This window comes from Corvus hawaiiensis, chromosome 15 (genome assembly GCF_020740725.1).
Source record: "Corvus hawaiiensis isolate bCorHaw1 chromosome 15, bCorHaw1.pri.cur, whole genome shotgun sequence".
In the NCBI taxonomy this organism is placed as follows: domain Eukaryota; kingdom Metazoa; phylum Chordata; class Aves; order Passeriformes; family Corvidae; genus Corvus; species Corvus hawaiiensis.
Window position 1 is genome coordinate 14,671,544 of NC_063227.1, and position 19,185 is coordinate 14,690,728.

Here is a 19,185-nt window from a genome sequence, read left to right on the forward strand (position 1 = left end):
TTCAAGGTGTGGACTTGAAGATGAAAACAGCCACAGAGAGTTTCAAACTCAGCCCATCTGCCCAGTGTGAAGTGCCTTGGCTTTACTCTATGACAGAGGTACAGCTGATCCACTATCTCTATGAATCCTTCAAACTGCATCCCTGTCTAGTTTGACCACTGAGATACTGTGAAGCCCTGCTTGAAACCTGCATCTTGTATAGATTGTTTCTCTTTTTTTCCCCTCTCCTTTGGAGGGAAGATAGTAGCACTTCAAGGAAGTAGGAAATCAAATCAAGAGACAGGAGAGGAGATGAACTGTTAGAATTTGACAGTAATAGCTGGCACAGAGAGGAGTGAAAACAAGCTCTTTCTAAGAATAATAGCTATATAGATACATAAGCAAGCAATAAACTGATGATGGTAGAGTCCAGTAGTGTCCAGAAGGCAATCCTCATATACGTTTCATTTCTATTGATATCTTTTTATGATAAAAAAACCCAAACCTGCTCCTGCATACTGCTTGGTGGATCTGTTCTTGAATCCTGTCTTAATTTAGGTCTCCAATTTTGCTTCTATATGGAAGTTGGTACCAGACCAGGATTAAAAAGAAAAAGCTCTTGAAGGTGGACATAGTTTAGTGAATAATAGCTCCTTTTTCTCTAGTTTCGTCTTAATGAGGAGTGCCTGCTCTATTTTATAAGCATGTGATTTTGTAATATTTACCTGATTATTTCTTCATGCCTTTACTATTGCAGATGAAAAGGAGTCAGAGGCATTCTAGATGGAGGTGAGCTCTTGCACTGATACTGGCAGTCTGATGTAACTTCTTTGGATTTGCTTCCGAAGCAAACCAAGTTACATTCTTTAATAGATGTTAAGAATCTTGTGCTCTCTTTCCCTTAAAAGACTGACTGTTGAGGAAGGTTGTGCGGCAGTTACTTGCAGAGAGAATACTGCTTTTCAAGATGATGCCATAGCTCTGTATGCTATGAGGACATTATTTGTTTTTATGAGGAAAGGATTCTTCTCTGTAGAAGACATAAAGGCTGATGTGAGATTTATTTTCTAAAGAGCTAATATAAATGAAATGCTTAAATAAAGCTGTATTTTCAAAGTATGATGAAGTATGAGGCTATCCTTTTCCTGCTGACTGTTTCTTCAGCAGCTTTTTCTTTCAGTTAAAAAAAAAAAAGAAAGAAATTTCTCTTTTATTTTTACCTACTGTCCCTTATGTTGATTTGTAGTTTGGGAACACAATTGAGGACATCATCCATGTCTTAATCCCTGTCCTTTTTCCTGGGGTTATCGAAGGGGGTCTTGCCTGGGTGAAGATTATATTTAATAAGATTCAATCTCCACCAGAACCTTCACAATTTCTAATCTGTTTTCCCTTTCGTTATTTTCTGTAACCATTGACATTACCTTCTAGAGTTTTTTCCAGTATACTTTGTGGCAGGTATACTTTGTGGCAGTTTTGTTTTTGCCTGTCTGACTCTCCCCTTGGAAATAGACTATGCCCTTGCTAAATTTCCAGATGCGCTGGGATTACACTGAAAGTGTTGGAAAGGACTTTTCTCTGCTTAAGGAAAGAAGTTAAGCTTTCATCTTGGACTGGTTGTGGCAGCAGGAGAACACCATTTAAATTGTTTTTACCGCTCCATTTTCTTATTATGCCTCAATTGATTCTAGTAGGTTTGCTTCATCTTTCAGATTGTCTTGAGAATTCAACACAATTTTTTTCCTGTTTACCAGCTGAACACATTTCTTTGTAAATAGAAAATTCTTGCACTCAGGTCAATGACTCTTGAATTTTCAGAGTGCCGGTTACAAGCTGCTTTCAACTGAAGAGGTCACAGCAATATCACAGATGCACAGATTGCTACCCGATTAATACAATTATCAACATGGAGAAATTATTAGTTGAGTGTTTGCATTTGAACATACCTTTTATTTTAATGCACACTTTGAAAAGCATATTTTAAGGAGACAAGTTTAAATTGAAAATGTTCCCAAGGAACGATTTCTGTCTTTTGTGCAGATCAAAGTGGCAAAAGCAATTTAACAATTTGTCTGTCTTTGAAATCTAATGGGTTTCCTGCATTTCTCTAAATACAATAACTGGACACAAGTCTATTATTCCTTTTTAATGCTGTAAAAGCCAGTGTTACATTACTTAGCGTTCTTAAGGCTTTTACAATGGAGATTTTTATTATGTCACATATACAAGCAATTATGTTTGACAGTTTGGATGCAAAGTTGAATTGGCAGCCACTTCAGCATTCTCACCAATAAAAACATTAAGCATGTCTATTAAAAATGTTTCTTCTGTAATTTGTTTTTCATAAGCTTTCAGCTGTGCCACAAAAGCCTCCTGTCTCTTTTACAGCTAATTTCCTGCAGACTGCTTTACAATTGAGACGTGAAAACTCTTTTTGTGATTGGTTTGTCATAAAAGAAGGGCCAAGTTCTGATGGTATCAAATGGCTCGAATTAGACAGGAGCTTTCTGAAGATGTGTAAAACAAAATTTGATGTCCCAAAGCATAGCACAGTGTCATGGTTTGACGTTGGTTAGGTGCCAAGCACCACATACAAAACAAGGTGAAATGAGGACTATTGAGGAAAACGGAAAAACTTCAAGGCAAAACAGTTCCACACTTAAAGAGTTGTACTATAAGAAAATTCATTACTAACAGAATTAAAAGTAAAAAAAAAAAAAATATGAAATTAAAGCAAACTCCCAGAATACCTTTCCCTTCTAGTACCTCCCTCTTTCCACCAACCTGCACAAGGGAAACAAACATGGGAGTTTGACAGTTTCATTTCTTAAGAGTCTTTCCCTGTGTTTAAGGCAAAGAGTTTCTTCTGCTGTGCTGTGCGTTCCTTCCCACGGGAGACAGCTCTCTGCGAATTTCTCTAGGGCGGTTCAAACTTTCACAAACAACAGTCTGCCTGGAATCTGCTGCAGCGAAAAAAAAAAAAAAAAAAAAAAAATCCCTCCCATGAATCTTGCAGTCTTCCCCCACTGCCATCATGGGTCACAAATAACACGGGATTTAGTCTTTTAAGGATGAGCTATTCCAGCCTGAAAGTAAAGGCTCTCTTCTCAATCTCTAAAAGTCTTTCACTGCATCTATATACTCTGGCATGAATATTTTTCATGAACACATGAATTGCTACATCCCCCCAATTCATCTTATGAATTATAGGGGGAAAAAAACCCCTGCTGCATTATAGTCTTCACCATGGCTTGCAAGGAGAATTTTCAGCTCCAGCGCTGGGAGCTCCTGCTCTCCTTCCCTTCCTTTACTGACCTTGGCGCCGCCATGTTGGCTTCATCTCACATGATCTCGCTTTTCCTTTCTCTCTGAGCTGGAAGAAAGCTGGTGCCTGTTAAGTTGCGGCTAAGAAGTTGATCTTGTCTCTTGTCCAGGCTCTGCTCTGGGGAAAACTCGCTGTTGTAGGCTGCATGTTTTTGCTCGGTTCGACACGAGCCGCGCTGGCTGCGTGGAAGGGGCCCAGCGGCCCCAGGAGCCGCGCTGCGCGGTTCCGGCTGCGCTGCTGTTTAAGGCTGGTCATGGCTGCTTGCGGAGCCGGCGCGGCTTTCCCCCGCGGCTCGGCCCTGCGCTGCTGCACCGCGGGGCTTGGGCCCCCCGCTTCGCCATCCCGGCGGGGAAACAGGAACAAAAGGAACTTCCTGTGCTTGGTCTTCCTTCAAATATGTGAATTGCAGAGGCGGTACCAACTTTTTAATTTGTTTAGCAACCAGTCCATCGAATTAAGTTTAAACCACCACATGGTCCTGATGCAAAACCATTTTGAAGTCAGGGAGAGTGTGGGCTTGCTGTGGCTGTGCTGGTGGAGAAGGGCTCTGTTGTGTTTGCTACCCTGGGAGCTGGCCCGGCAGGGTCATGGGTGAGCAGCTCAGTCAGTACAGTTGTGCCTGCACACTTCGTTTGTTTACCTGTGTCCTAAGCTAGAATGCAAAGGTGTAAAACAAACCTAGCATCAAAAAAGATGCATCTCAACCACAGGAAAAAAGATTAGCTAGTCTACATTAAACTGAAGAATATTTTTCCCTACACGCAGTGTGGTGAATTAGCCTTTTTAGGTCAATATTAATTTTTCTAAGTTATCTTTTTCTTTGATAAATTATTTAAATAGGGCCACATTTCAGTATGTGATCATCAGTGAATATCATTAAAATAATTTAAAAAGTTCTAATTCATGCTTTTGTCCTATATGTGTGTTAAAGAATATGCAGAAGTTTATGCTGTAGTCATATAGTCATCTAAGCAAAACTTATGGGAGTAAGCTTGGATAAGACTATATATTCTGTACAAGAAGAATGAAAGAGTTAATTGTGATATATGAACCTATTTATAATGCAAAAGGAGAAATAAAAAGCTCCAAATATAATGCTTATTGAAGGAAACATTTCTTCAAATATTTCTGGGGTGAGGGGAGGTGTGAATTCAGTGGCCTATCAGGGTATGTATGTAAAGATGAAATATGTAATGATGCTGTAAATGCTGCTAAGTCAATTTTACTTGTGAGGATATTGATTCAGTTTTGTCCAGTGGAGCAACTGTGTGATTCAGATGAAATACCCCTATTTGTGGCTGGGAATCTTCTATGGGAAAGCAGCTGGTGATGAGGCTGATGGGTGGGCACAAGCCAGTTACCTCAGAACTGCATGAATAATGCTCCCAAACAAAAGAATGCCTTGGCATGTTAGTTATCAGCCATTTTCACATAAGGCTCCAGCAGTCCCAATCAGCGTGTGTCGACTTACAAGTGTGTTTGAATGTTTAACCTAAGAGGTCTTTTTAAAGCTAAATCATAAATCATGTGTTTGCCTCAGAAATCTGCCATTCAGAGTTACTTATTATAACTTATGATGGTTCTATTGGGAATAGATTAAGAAAGATGAAATGGCAACATTTGGATACTGGAAATGTCTCAACTACAGAATGCTGCAAGTGAGGAAATTATCGAGGCTGGGAAGCTATTCAGAATATGTGTTTGAATAGTGAGTTCTTTTGCGTAGATAGCAATGTTTTTTTGGATATCCTACTGTTAGAAACAGGCATAAGATGTATTTAATAAATGAGCAATTAGAACCCTAACTGGTGCTTTAGCTAACAGGTCAAAAATGCAGTGAGCTGTGCTTTGTGTCTGACTGGCTAGGAAGCAATAAAGTAGTAGAGAAATTTGACTATGGAAGCTGGACTATTGCATCTCACAGAGGGTTACAATTTTAATTCTGAACTGTGATGGTCAGCTCCTGCAGTCAGGGTGTTTGGAGAAGACAGAGCAGCAGAGAGAGCTGGGTGCTAGATGGTTCCTTCCAAGCCTCTTTTCACCTCTTCAGTCCCACATCTTCATACCATTCAGGGCATTCATCCTTCTGTGCCCTCTGCCTTGTGCACTGCCCTAACAAGTGGGGCTGAAAGAACATGGTTATGCATGTCCATGAATCACGTTCCTAAATCTCTGTGAGAAGAGGGGAAGATTTAGCAGAGAATATTTTAAAACTTCAATGAGAAAATGCTTCACTCACTGTAACTTCTAGCTGGTTCCCTTTTCTTAATATGCTATTAAATGATCTTACTCCTTGTCAAACTTGTGGAAAGCAGCAGTTTCATGATTTCTAATTTTATAAAATGTCAATAATGGAGTGCTCCAATAAATGAAATTTATTGATGATCACCTTTTTCTCCCTGTTATAGCATGTTTCAACTCAATTTCATAACAATTTCTGGCTTTAATATGAAATGTCAACAATATCTCCAGCAACCACCTTGTTCTTATTACTCTCTAATCTTATTTTTATAAACATCATTTCTGATGCCTTGTACATTGTAGACTTTGTACATTTAGCCAGTGATCAAAGTTGTATAACAGTAAGCTGTAGTTTGACATGGAGTAGCTTAAATCTATTCAAGCTAGTAATGTCATTTGCAGATTAATTTGCCAATTCATGCAGTGTTCATTTCATATCAAAAAAATAATATCCAACAATCACTCAAGCACTGATGACATTTCTGCTTAGATCCATTGGTAAAGCTTCATTTATTGGAATAAAACAGGACAGCAAATGGAATTTGTATATTCAGGTTTGAAATTGGGGGAAAATAGTTTCAATGTGGAACTGTAGTGTCATCTTTATTTATAGGAAAAAATACTTGTCTTTTGGTTCCTTGAAAACTGAATCAGAGAGATGGGTTTCCCAGGGGAATTGTTATAGGGATTTGCTATATATGCCTGAGCTGCTGTAAATATTTAACTTTTCTTATATATGTAATGACACCAGATGATGGAAAAAACAAATGTTGAGGAAGAGAAGAAAAGAAAATAATGTAAAACAAGCAAATGTTCTGCCGCATTTCTTCTAGTGCATGTAAACCAAAATACCACAGTCTTCTAGAACGTCTCACAGTTGAGACAGTCAGTGGAAAGCTTCCTTCAGTGCTGTCCTCCACCCCCTGTAGTTCTGACCTTCCAGTGTTGTCTGATGGCTGAGGAGGGACTGCAGAGTGGAATTTTCCTTAAGAATTCTTTTCATCCTTGTAAGAAATACTGCAGTGCTGTAAGCAGATAAGCTACCATGCATGTGTTTACTGTGTATCAGCAAATGATAGGGATTCATCTCTTCAGTGTTCAGATTAAATACTTAAATACTAATAATTTAGGAGTCTGGGACTAAAACCTCTCTTTTTCATGTTAAAAAGAAAGTTGGGGTTTTTTTCCTAAAACTTACTAGTATTTATTAAAAAAAAAAAATGCAGTGACTTCAGGATGAGGATATTGTGTGTACGGTCTTCATATGTGTCCATCCTTGGAATGATCTGTGTCAGCAGCAGTGGTAGGTGCAGGTCATGTTTCTTCAGTCCCGGGATCAGCATGGATTTCCTCACCATGTGATCTATCCTGTGTGAGTTTTCTGACTTCAGTGTTAAGTTAATGAGCTCTACTCTTTAGATCAAATAAACTTTTAAGGAAGCTAAACTGTGGGACTAGGAATCAGTGTTTTCAAATACAGAGGCTTTGTGGGAGTCAGGACTCTGGACTGGACCTATATATTTTGTATTACCTTAATAGAAGTTTGTTTTAAGTAACTTGCTTAAAAGGGAGAGGGGTTTCTGGTGTGAGGTTTTTTCTTTTGGTTTGTTTTTTTGGGTTTTTTTGGGGTTTTTTGGTTGTTGTTTTTTTGTTTTGTTCTTTTCTTAGAAACTCTGTTGTTTTCCTCCCACACAACATACTGATGATTTCCATGCTACACTTCTCTTTTTGTAAAGCAAATGTGATTTGCTACTAGGATGCTGTCTATAGTTCATACTATTGAGATAGGTGATTTCAAGAAGGACCTGTTGTGTGTGATACCTTTGTTAACTTTTCAGGTTTTGAACTGGCCATTGGGATCATCTCTCAGCCTTTTTCAAAATATTTTGAGAGTTCCAATTATTTTCACTAGCTGAAAGTCAGTATCAACATGTATGTCCTGCTTCAGAGGCATCAGAAACAATTAAATAATCAGTATTTTAAATAATCTCAAGGGGTGATACGCTTGAGTGTAGATGAAGGGAGAGACCTTGCTTACATTTAACTGTGATTCTGTGAAATGAGGCTTTATTGTAGCAGACTGTGGGAGGAAAAGAAAGGGAAAATAGCTGTGAAACCACTAATTTGCACCTTATGAATATTTATATGCAAAAACCCTTTTGTGGGTGTTTGTGAAATAGATGGTGAAATCAAACCATACCCACCAGCAAGTGCAGCTGTCAGTAGGTATTTCTACACCCAGACCTAAATCGTGGTTTCACAGAATTCTGACTCAGCCACAGGCATGCTGGCTTGGCTTATTGAACGTTGATTTTCTAGTACAGACCCTTATTTTAGGAAATTTTGTCATCTGTGTGAAAAAATTTTACTTACATAAACTGCTGATAGCAGTTATCAAGGTAGGCATCTTGATTTTGTAGAGGCAGTGAGCTGTATGCCTATTTTCTGTATGCACAAAATAGATATATAATTTTGTGAATAAATGTATGTATGGCTACTATAGCAGTCATGCTCTTTTTGACTTTAGAAATTTTTTGAATTTTGTTTCTGTTTCTAGTGATTACTTTTTGTATATTTCCCCCTTACCTTGGGCAATATTGCTCTGTAAGGTTAAATAGCTGAGATTAACTCTGCCAGGCAGTGTAAGAGAGAAGTTTTGGAGCTGCAATAGAGGGAGGAAATGCAGAACAGAGCGGGAACAGCAGCTGAAGAAATTCTTGTGCCGGTGGGTGATGTATCTAACAGGGATGGATCTTTACAAGCCAGAAAGGCTGGCAAATCCATGCAGGTTTTAAAAGCAGGCCCAAATAGTAGCATCCATCTAGGTTAACAGTTTATAATGTGCTAATTGGATATTTTTAAACCTTGATAAACCTCCCTCACTACACAAGCAATCTTAAATCTTCTTTCCTATCCTCGTTTTCTACCTCAGTAGAGTTTCAGCTTGGACATTCAATAGGGTGTTGTCAGGTGCATCAGGGAGGAATATCTTGATTTCCTTCCTTGTTAAATAAGGCAATGAAGAAACATAACCTCAATCAGTCTATTGCAATGTGGTCAAAGGGTCTAGACAGTATGATGTAATTTTTATAGGTGTGTATTTTTCTTATTAGACTTGTTCATCCTAAATCCTTTTGCTGTTACTTCTATCTCCATAGTAACCAAAGAAACCCCTGAGTGGATCAGTGAGATGTTTTCTAGATGCTGTACAAACACAAAGGAATGCTGAGCAAGTTCCATGGCACTCTTGGGATACAGAAAGACAAATGATGAGGAAAAGATATGATAAGAAGTATGTTAATATGTAATTTGGTAAAAGGTTTAACAAGGACATGTGTGAAGGTGAAGTGGGTTGTTTTGGAGCAGGACTGGGTAAGAGAGGAGAGCATATAAATAGGGCCCTGAAAATTAAGTGGGTGGGGGATTAGACAATGAGAGTCTGCCTGTCTCAGTGGAGTGAGTGCAGACTGCTGAATCCATAGTTCATTTCCCTGTGCTGCTGGTGACTTCTGGAGTGACTTTCTGATACTCCCAGAACCCATATTTGAAAGTATGAATCTGCTTAGTGCTCTGAGTTATAAAGTTTATTTCCAAAAGCATCTTAGTTAAAGAACATCTTCCTTGATGCAGAGTATTTTAAACTTGCTTGTGAAAACAGGAGTGTTTAATGAAGTGCTTGCTATTGTTTTGTGGAGCCGGAAGGCATTCAAATGCCTTTTAAAAGAACAAACAAAAATCCACCAACCCCCCGCACCAAACGCCAAACCAACCAATCACATTAAAAAAGCTCAAAACAAACCAAAACAAAAATGCCTCAAACCCCAAACCAGACTCATCATCCTTCTGCTTCATCTGTAAAATGTGGATAATAATTGTTTGTTTCACCAGAAGTGTCCACACTGACAACAAAAAATTTCATGTATGATGTGTAGACATTGTAAGAGATGCAGTAATTGTAAAAAAAATAGCTGTGGTCTATGAATTGGTCAGAAATCATCCTTAGCTAGTGTCAGTCAGTGAGAATATTGCAATGGTTCCAGCCATAGAGCAACAATTTCTCTAATAATGGCGGTAGATAACCTGGTTATGATTTTAAGAGAGTAAGAGATGAAGTGTAACTTATGTCATTTAGAATTGTTGTCTTTTGATGTTTTGGAGATTTGGGACAGGGAATGAAATCTTCTCTTATTCTTAAGAAAATTATTCCAGAGAGAGCTATCATGATGTAGCACATCCAAAGATAGCTCTCTCTCTTTCACAAGGCTGGCTATCACACTTAATTAGCTGTTCACAATCCATTTTATGTTTTTGTTGGAAGCCTTTTCTGGAGCTTTAGAGTGCCCTGCCAAAAGTTGAAGACATTTGCAGTTACAGTGACTTTATATTGAAATGATAAATGAACTGTGACTGGTTATATTTTGTTTAAAAACAAAATCCAAAATCTTCACAGAAAAACTATTTCACAGCTCTGAGTTTCTCAAAAGATGGGATAAGTGCTCACAAACTTATATATGTACCTGTGTATATAGTTATGAAGGGTCTAAACTTCACATTTGTTATTGCTGTTGAACAAATTTACTTTTCAAGACTTCAGTTTTAATTTGTTAGAACAGCAAAGTGGCAGCGCATTCGGCTTTTACAGGTCCTCACCATCTGCTAGAACAGCAATGAACCAGCAGTGTAATCTTGCTGTGTTGACAACCGGCTTAGTTAGGACGATTTGGAAATTGGAGCACTGTTGAAATAAATATTCTGCTTCCCCTGGGCAACTTACTGAAATTCTTTCCATCACTTTTAATTTATCTAGCATAAAGTTGGGATTGAGTTTTGTATTGATGTTGCATGAATTAGCAGTGTTGCACAGCACTTCTTCAAGGTCCTGGCAGTGGCCTGAGGGCGAGATGGGAGGACCTTATCCAGGCTGGGGTAGTGCAAATGAGAAAAAATGTCTGTTTCTTCATTTAGACATTTGTTGAAGATACATTGTGGGTGAACAAATGTGGGGTGGCTGACTCCCAAACAATAATGCTTATCTTTTGTGTAATATGGGGAGGAGACCAACACTAAACGCATCTCTGCTGTAAAGAGTTGTATTGTGCAGTCTGGAAGGAATGAAGAGTTAGATGTTGTTCACTAATCATTTTAGAGTTCACTAGAACACTGAAAAAAGAGCCTGGAATCTGAAGACTGGTCAATGAAAGATAACTTAGGTAGAGATAAGCAGGTTCTGTTGTAATTTGATATTACATTTTGAGAGGATTCTTTCAAATTACTTTGGAATTAAATCACTACAGAGGAAATTAAAAATTCATGAAGTGACTCCTTTAATTTTATCTAGTCATGTGTAACCTTCTAATTTAAGTAAACTCTGCTATGGCATTTAATGTAAATAAGACTGCATATATGTGACATTGATAGGGCTGGTGAGGATTAACCATTCTTGCCTTTTACAGTATCCCAATATGAAATCAAGGGATATTTTCCTTTGCATTCCATTAGATTTTACAAACATCAATAGATTTTACAATCATTCCAATTCATGTCACAGAAGAACTTCCCATGTGCAAACAACAAAATTGATCTGGCATTTGAAGTGAGCATGTTCCTCAAGTTATTGTGTCCAAATCAGAACAACCCTAAGGTGCTATGGGTCAATAGCTTGGCATGCTGGCAATAGAAACAAGGCTTTACAGCTCATCAGGACTTTAGACAGGGCTTGCTGTAGGGCAGGATGCGCTTCCACCAAAAAATATGGATGTGCAACACAGAACTAATAATAAAATTCCAGATAGCATTCATGATTATTCATGAGTTTAAATGAATTTTTGTTGTTCTCACATTGAATCTCTTGTACCTTAATTTTCTTAGCACATGTATCATGATTAAAGATTTTACTGACCTGGCCAGCTCAGAAAGCAGATGTTAAGCTTGCGTGTTTTCAACTCTTTTACAGCAAATTTCAGCATTGCTTCCTATCAGCATTTGAAGTAGGAGCTTCATTTATAATGTTTGGGTGTTTTTCCAATTAAGTAGAGGAAGGAGAGTCAGCTTCACTTTTTCTGTATAAACAGTAGACTGGACTTCAAAGATATGATGTGTCAGAAGTTGTTTGGTAGCAAGAAATAAAAATAAACCAGTCAATAGTTAAAGGAGCTTAAAATAAAAGAAAGTATTTGGCATCACTGATAAGGTCCGTTGGAACAGAGGCTGTTGGCTAAAGGACTGAATGAATAACTATGTTTTTACATTGTTGAGAATTGCCAGTGACCCAGTTGTGTCCTCAAAGCCTTAAGGAAGTGCCATTATGTTCACTAATTTCATTGGGCCAGTTACTGGTGAGGTTCCAGCATTCGCTGATCCAAATAGGGAGGCAGATCCACAGAACTCCAGAGAGTGTTGGGCCTCAATTACATTGACTGTCATGAGATGGTGTCCAGTGTGTGCAGAGACCACTGGCACCCTTGTGCTGGACAGAGAGCACAGATATCTGTGTGCCAGGTGCCACTGCATTTTGTGTATAGGAGGAGAACATTGTGTTTCACTATTAAGCAGCATTTAAGACCTAGGTACACAGAGCTGGTTGTGTAACAGATGACTTGGTCTTTTCAAATTTGCAGGTGTAGATAAAAAGGGGGGAAAAATAAATCTAGCAATTATTGGACTTCTCTACTTTGGATCAAGGTACAGACTGTGGTATTTATTTTTCTGATTAGGAAGACATGACTGTGGTAAATGAAGAGGAAAATAAATTAAAAATTTCCATAATAAAATAAGTCCTTTCTTTGTGATTCAAACTGCCCCATCCCCAGCTTGATAATGTTGTTTGCCCATAGTTAAGGATATGTTAGAATGTAATTGTAACTGTTTGCCATGGCTGGCAGTTAGCATGAGAGATCATGCATTTGCATCTCATATAACCAGAAATTAAAAATGAAGGACTGACCACTTGACACCATTGTAGTTCTTGAAATAAAGCCTGTTGAGCTAAATTTGTTGTGGCTGCTGAATGACTCTGCTCACCAGTTTGAATACATGATGAAATTCCTATTAGAAGATGTCACCATAATAACTGATGGCATAATGAAAGTGCCAGAAACAGAATAGAAATATTGCTCTGTTAACCCTTTTTTTCAGAACAGAACTTTAAAATGGAGTTTTTGAAATGCACGTGGCATTTGTTCTGACCTCCGGAAAGGTACTTTTTTTTTTGCCCCCTATACTGGAAGGTGATGAGAGCTGTGATAATTTCAGTCTTTCTATAAGGTACTATCATACCCTGTATTCTCTGGATGAATTGTTTCTGTACTCCAGAGAAACTGCTGTTTCCCCTCAGAGCTGTATAAAAAAGGAAAATGAATGGTGGTGATAAGGCAGTGATAAAATGCATTGCAGGCAATTACAGGCAGGAAATACTAAGTTTCCACTATCTTAGAAGGCATACTCATAGAAGAACCCTTAACTTTACATCTGTTTGGAAACCATGTAAACTCACACACATTTTTGAATTCTCAACCTGTACCTCTCCAAGGCTCTAATTATTCTGTATCAGGAGCCTCTTAATTCTTGCTCTTGGATAAATTTCCATTTCTGTGCCTGTATCAAAGCTTAGGGCCCTGTATGCAGGAATGCAGCTTTGAAAATTATGGGCTAGGGGTTTTTCTATCAACTACTTTAATTTTTCTACAGAGCCACATTTATTATTCATTAAAATAAAACATAATCAAAAGTAGCGTTTAAGAGTACCAGTCAACAGACCTAATGTTGCAAAAGGTGATCCTCTTTTCCATTTCAAATGTTTCTCCCTCTTCTTCCTATTTCTCAGAAAGGAACTCAGTGCAGGTATGTAGAATATGCTTCTACTCTTGAGTTCTTTTGTGAAGACCTCACCTTTTTTTTCTATGTAACGTTAATTAAGTGAGCGTCCTATGTCCTCAGTGTGTCTAATGCATTAAAAAGCAGAGAATTTAATACTGTAATTATGAAAGCTTAAAGGAAGAAGCCTGTTAAATATACTTCAGATAGGTTATCAGCTTTACCTTTCCAAATATGTTCTATAATAGAAGCTGATTTCCTAAAGAGTTTTGTCACATGCATATATCTGGCTGAGAGTGGCTCTTGCACACTAGGGTATGAATAAATTATTTCCATAGCTCTAATGTATCCATTTTTTTCAGTATGGGCCTTAGGCTTTCCTTTTCCTTAAAAGCATCATTTGGCTGCTGAATCAAAAACTCTGAAAAGAGACGATAATGAGTATTCACATTTGAAATGCAACAACCCATTGAGGTCAGAAAAGAGCTGCAGCAAAGTATTCCCCATCTCTTCTCTAAACAATGGGTATTGGAACTACTAATCAACTTCAATGTAATGAATAGAATTTAAAAAGTCATATATTGATATTCAGAGGAATTTGATATTTTTGATGTTTTCAGCAAATTCACTTATTTTTCTGCACATGCAAGACCTTAACTGTCTTAGGTTTAAGTATTCTTACATATTTTTTGGGGGTGGTGTGTGTGTGTGTATTTGTATAATGACCATATTTTCATCTTCACTGGCAGTGACTGGAAGTCAATCAGAATGGCTCAGGTGATGCCAATTGTTGTAAGAAGGTTTTTTTACTGCAGTGAGGGAAGGGGCCTTTCAAATACACACAACCATTGGAGCAAGATGTAATCTAGAGAGAGCAATAGACCCAATGAGAGCCAAAAGAGGGCAAGAAGGCACAGAGAGCAGTTTCTCATTTCCGTTCAGAAGGGCAAAGGAGAAAACAAAAGTCAGGGAAATCTCCCTGGTAGCCAGTTAAAAATAAGTGAGGGCATCCTGCTGAACATTGTGAATTTTGGATCAGATTAATTCCTGCTGTATTGGCCCCTGAAAGTAGCAAAACATTACAGTGCTTGGGAAAGAGGTGATGCTGCAGCACAAAGGAGTGAATTGTCCAGCTGCCAAGGCCATCTCTATTGGCAAGGGATCTAACCCTATGAAGAGTGGCTGCCATGGGGCTGTGACTTTGACACAATCTTCAATTTGTACTTGTATTGATTTTTCTCATGACTGGAGATGTGAATAAGTCTAATTTGAAAACTGGGCATGGAGACCTGTCTTCTGTAAGGCCTGCCCAGCAGGTAATTTCCCAAAGGCCAGAAATTATTCTCCAAACAGTAATGAAGAAAAATTATTACCATGTTCCTCAAAATATGAGAAAATAGTTGCTGGATACCTTGAATAAGGTTTCTTTTTATCTGAAGTTGTGCTTTCTTTGAAGTCAGTGAAAAATGTTTCATTGATCAGGTTCTTAAGTGCCATTCCTCAAACCATTCAGGTGTTGGTGCATTTTAGACTGTATTGAGCCCTGAGATAAACATCAAGGTGCTCATGAATAAACAAGCTCCTGGGAGAATGAGTAGCTGAAGGCTAAGTGGTAGTTCATGCCAACAGGATGCCTGTGAGATGGAGCACGGCACGGGAAAAAAACTTTGAAGAGGTCTTCCCCCTGGAGTTTTATGCCTGGGAAGAGTGCTGCATTTCCTGATCATAGGCATGTGAGTGCTGGGCTTGGGAGGCTGCTGCAGTGAGCTTCCTGAGATTGCTTTGTCTCTCTGCTCAGTCTCTGCAGCCACTGATACCTGAATCTTTTCTTTCCAACTGCTATTCAGTGTTTACAGGGTCCCCCAGCCCTGGATAGCTCCTACTTTACTAAGCAAGTACTAATGCAGAGTGAGGCTGACTTAGGTTATTTCTTGTCCATAAGTAAACTTTGGTCCCTGCTATAAAAACAGTTTTTAACAAAGAATTAATTTGGGCAAGTTTGTTGTCCTGTTTAGAAGCTGTTTTTAATATATGTTATTTTCTCCTGAGGGATCCAGTATACACTGGGAGGGGAGGAGAAAGCTAACTTTCATGATTCGGATTTGGGTGTTAAGATTCATTACTTATTCATCTTGCTGGGCCACTGAAGACTGTAATTAAACCTGACAGCACTTTGCAGTGACTAAGTGATAAGTATTACATGGCATGCATTAAAATGAATATTTTTATTTCTTCTTATTTTGAGATATTCAGGTCCCAATATCTCTTTAAAAAATAATTAAGAAAAAGTAGATCTCGCGTGATTATTTTCTTCCACTCCCACTCACGTGCTTAAAAGAACAGATAATAGGCTTTCTGCACTTTAGAAATGGCTTTTTATTCAGGTCAAAGTTAATCCTGCTGTAGTTAAAAATGGATTATCAGACATGGAGCCCTCCCCATCATTGGCTGGGAGTCAGTGCTCATCTGGCAAAAGTCACCTTTTTTTTTCCATTTCTTTTTGCTGATCCCTTGGGGTCCTGTTCCTAGCTGTGAGCAGCAGCATGCCAATTTCAATTAACATTTCCTTTAAAACAAATGTTATCATCTGCTTTAGTGCTTGTGACTTTCCATTTCTAACGAGGATAACAGGAGAGTGCAGGCGGATGGCTTTGTTTGGTTCAGGATGCTGTCACTGTGCTTTGGTGAACATCATTAACCATTATCCATCCGTGACATTTCTTCGGGTTCCTTGTGATTTTTAAAGGTCAAGCGAAGGCTTGAAGAGGGAATTCTCTGTCTGACATAAAGACGTTTCTTTTCCCATAACAGAATAAAAGCCCAAGTCCATTGCTGTTAAACTGTTGGGCTGCTTTCTCATTGTGACCACCAGCCCAAGGCTTTTGGAAAGTGCTTTGCTGTTGCGGGTCTGTCGAGATACTGGTTACATCTGTGTGAATAAATTATGTTGTTAGATTGCTGATTTTACCAGAGGAGAAGGCAGCAAGAACATTTTGCTGAGTTATCCTAAACTGTGTTTTTCTCAGGCACAGGAAAAGAGAAATAATTTTGAAAATCATTTTGGGTCAGCCGAAAATACATTTCCCTCTGAAAACCCTCATTTAACTCTTTTAAGTCTTTAAAAATTAAGATGTATACACATTTTAAAACAAAAATCCAAATGCTTTCTTTTGAGAATTTTGACAATTCTAAGGTTTTCAGTGCTTCTTGGATTTGTTACTATGTGGAGTCTTGTTTTCTTCTTTTCCATCTGCCTCCCACCATGACCCCTTGAAATTTTTCCTGTAATTGTTTGGCTCTTCCACTCCTGTCTTTTTTTATGACTCTTTCACCATACATCAAACAGAGAGATGTCTTAAACAGTTGTTGTGACAGTCCAAATAACTGTGTGTGCCCACATGTTAAAAACCTGGAAAAAGAAGTCAGAAAAAGAAACTGTTCCTGGTCCAAAACAAATAAGAACTGGGCTTCTTCCTGACTCTTCCATGACAATAAAGTTCCAATTCCTTTTTGGCTTGAAATGAAAGTAATACGTCTGGGGTGGTGAAAAATGGGAAAGCCAAGGCTTTGTTTTATTTTTTTAAGAACATAAAGAAAATGGGGTGAGGGAGGCCACAGGCCAAAAATATACACAGAGAACATTTCAGTCATATGTTGTGTGCCAAATAATCCTTTATTAGTGGCTCTTGTCAGTTGATAGTTTTTCATGATTATTTGCACTGCCAGAGCCCTATGGAGTGCAGTCAGTATCCAGGCAGATCCATAGTGCTGCATTATGGACAGTTGTAGCGGGTTGAGTTCGAAACCGGGCAGAAACACCAATTAAATGCAGTGGTTTTGGTTCAAAATATTCATTACTTACTTATTTTCCTTCTGTGAGATAAGAATTAGGAGAAAAGCAAAGCAGGCACAAACCTTAAACAGTTGCAGTACAATGAAAGAGTTTTATTACTAATAGAATTAAAAGTAAAGAGAGAATAACAAAACAAAATTAAAGCAAATCCCGCCCCCCCCCCCCCGCCTCCAGCACTTCTCTCCTTTTACCCAGCTCACACAAGGGATAACAGAACATGGGATGTTAGTCAGTGTTCCAGTTCTTGAAAAGTCTCTCTCTTATGCTTAAGGAAAAAAGGGTTTTCCTTCAGTTGCACGTGGTTCCCAAACTGCCACCAATAGCAGACCCGCCCGGAAACAAACAATCTGCTGTGTGTAGAACATCTCTCCCATGAAAAATCTCACAGTTCCTTCACACTACAAAACATGGGCCATCACATGGGGTTATTCATCTTTTTAAGGACAAGTTATTTTGGCCTGCACACAAAGGCTTTTCTTCGCCACAAGTCTCTAACAGCCTCTTACTACTTCTATATAGCCTGGCATAGGCACTCTTCACAAACTTCATAGGCACACGTTGATTCTCCACCCCCCCCCATGTTCTTCAAATGGATTAAAGAGACAAACAGTTTGTGGTATTACAGTTTCTTACCACGGCATGCAAGAAGGTTTCTTTTAAGCTGCGCGCCAGAATCGCGGCACCGCCCTCTTTTCTCCCGTCGCCATGCTCAGCTCCGTCCCACGGGACTCACTTCTCTTTCTCTCTGACTCTGAAGCTGCCATGTTGAAGAGTGTTCTTGTTCAGGCTTTACGGTGGGGAAAGCCTCGCTCCCTCTGTGCTGCTGGCTGCATGGTGTCCTCTTCAGTTCAGCACGAAGTGTGCTGGCTGCAGACAGGAGGCTCTGCTGGCTCCCGTTGACTCCGCCGGCTCCGCATGGAGAGGAGAGGGACCCGCCTGTCCCCAGAAGCCGTGCTGGATGGGTTTAGCTGTGAGCAGTCCATGGCTGGTTTTAGCTGCCTGTAGCTCTGGGACAGTTCCCCCCAGCGACCCAGGGTCCGTGCCGCAGCGTTGGGAAAGGGGGAAAGGGGCAGTGGCCCCGGCCCGGCCCGGCGGGGCCGGGAGGCTCGGAGCCCCCCCCACCTTCCAGCAGGCGAGCTCCGACAAAAAGGGGAAGTCCCGCCTTTCTGTGCGGTTTAAATATGTAAATTGTGAGACGCGTAATTGGTCTTAAAGACTGTCCATCAACTCAGGGTCAACCCAATACAACAGTGCACCAGATATTGAATATATTGTTTGAATTGTTTCAGAAACAGAAATAATGATTCTGCTGACCAGGAGCTCAGGAGCTGGCTTTGGGTGATATCCCTGTTCTGCCCAGCCCTGGAACCTGTTTTAAACAGATGCAGTTTCCTGATGCTTTAGAGACGATTACCTGAGCCTCCCTAATAAATAAAACAGAGCAAAAAAAAATTTAAAATAAGAAAAAGTGACTAGAATTGAATCCATCTGAATTCACAGCTGTAGGTGGTCAAGGGGCACGTTTCTTGTTGGCTATTGAAAAAGGCTCAAGAGGGCTTAAGAAGCTTTTGAAGTGATAACTTAAAAAGATGTGCAGGTATTCAGGCGTGTTTTTTGAGAAAACATCACTCTTCAGCTGTATCTTTAGGCCCTTCTCAGTGTCTCACTGAATTTAATAAATAATTCTTGATATTTTGCTTTGTATTCTCTTTTGCTTTGTATTCTTTTTTTTTTTTTTTTTTTTACAAAATTAGCGTCTATCTCCATTCAAGTATTCAAGTATTCGTAATTCATTTATTCTAAATTCCTTTTCAGCTACTTGAGGAAAATTGTATTTTATGTCACATTTGGAATAAGAAACGTAGAGCACTGAGGAGTGAAGGCTGTTATCTTATTCACATGGCAAAGGCATATATTATTCATACTGTAATACCCAAACTGCAGGAATTGATAGATGGGGTTTATATAGTCAACT

The 19,185-nt window shown here is 39.1% G+C and overlaps 2 long non-coding RNA genes across 3 annotated transcripts in view; one reads left to right on the forward strand and one right to left on the reverse strand.

The window, feature by feature from the left end:
• LOC125333963 overlaps positions 1-19,185 on the forward strand; it is a 55,709-nt gene that overhangs the window by 21,112 nt on the left and 15,412 nt on the right. The window lies entirely within an intron of this gene.
• Positions 2,111-3,867, reverse strand: LOC125333962. 2 transcript variants are annotated; one of them, XR_007207028.1, is made up of 2 exons: positions 3,295-3,867; positions 2,111-2,939 (listed from the first exon to the last, which is right to left on the reverse strand). It is a non-coding gene; the product is annotated as an uncharacterized LOC125333962 (long non-coding RNA). The 2 variants fall into 2 exon arrangements; XR_007207027.1 differs by having other exon boundaries at positions 2,111-2,942.